Raw genomic sequence first — 1262 nt, 5'->3', positions numbered from 1 at the left:
CACTAAAGGCACATAGGTTACAGTACATGGCCATGTCCATTAAAAAAATAATAAATAAATAAATAAATAGATAGATACTGTACAGTACTGTAAAACGACCAAATATCTATTAATATCCACCATTGAACTACCGTACATCTCAAATCCGGTCTGATTGGTTCCTGAGCAGTGCCAGATTAGTGATTTTGCCAAACCACAGGTGATTAGGTTAGGATTAAATAAATAAACACCTCTAACCCACTTCATAACTACCTCACCCTACCTTTAAAATACTCTGTAAATAGTACAAGTTGGGTAATGAAAAGAAACAACAAATGAAAAGCAAGTGAAATTTATTGAAGTATGTATACTGTATATACAGGCAAAATACCTTACTAGGTGTTACTGCCACAGTAAGATGAGAGAGAGAGAGAGAGAGAGAGAGAGAGAGAGAACACCTTTCGTTCAACTAACATATACAGTGATCCCTCGGTTAACGAATTACCTTCCATAAGATTCTTCACTTCGGCTAACGAGCAAACCCCCAGTCAACGAATTCCTTATGAATTTTCCCAACATGTTTTCGCCTGCATTTGGCTGCCCACCAGCTGTAGTATTAGTCCGCCAATACAGTAATCGGTTCTAGGGCTTAAATTCCTTACCATTTTAGTAAATATCAAGAAGGTTGTACTATTCAATAATTTTAAAAGTTTTATATTAAAATTTTTAGTAATTTTAACAATTATTGAATATAATTGAAGTACAGGAAACTAATTTTTTGCACGCCAAACAGCCACTCAACACACAGAGCTTGGCGTCAGTTTGTTTACCAGTTCAGAGGAAGGAACATCTTGTTTGAGACTCTTCAACATAAAGGCTTTTTTTCTGCGTTTCCAGTCAAATTATTGGTCATTTTGAAATAGATTTTACATATTGATAATATATCGTGCAGTGCAGTGTTGATTTAAAGAAAATAATCTTGAATTATACCAAGTGAACTAAAATTTTATGGGTGAAATGGCAGCATGGGGTGGCTTCTCTTCCACCCCAATGCCTTCTCTTCCACCCCAATGCCTTCTCTTCTCCCTTCTCCTCCACCCCCATTCTAATTCCCATCATCATCATCATCAACCAGGAGCCTTCTACATGCACACCTCAAAGTAAGTGTACTTTACTGCATTTATTTTTAGTTTGCATGTAATTTTCGGTGAGCTGGAACCAATTACACAAAAACCCAATGAAACAATGGTTTCAGATAACGAGCAACCTTCTGGAATGAATTG

The sequence above is a fragment of the Homarus americanus genome, unplaced genomic scaffold, assembly GCF_018991925.1.
Source record: "Homarus americanus isolate GMGI-L3 unplaced genomic scaffold, GMGI_Hamer_2.0 scaffold47846, whole genome shotgun sequence".
NCBI classification, from domain to species: Eukaryota; Metazoa; Arthropoda; class Malacostraca; order Decapoda; family Nephropidae; genus Homarus; species Homarus americanus.
The sequence above is the reverse complement of the archived record's forward strand: the minus strand, read 5'-3'. Positions refer to the sequence as shown.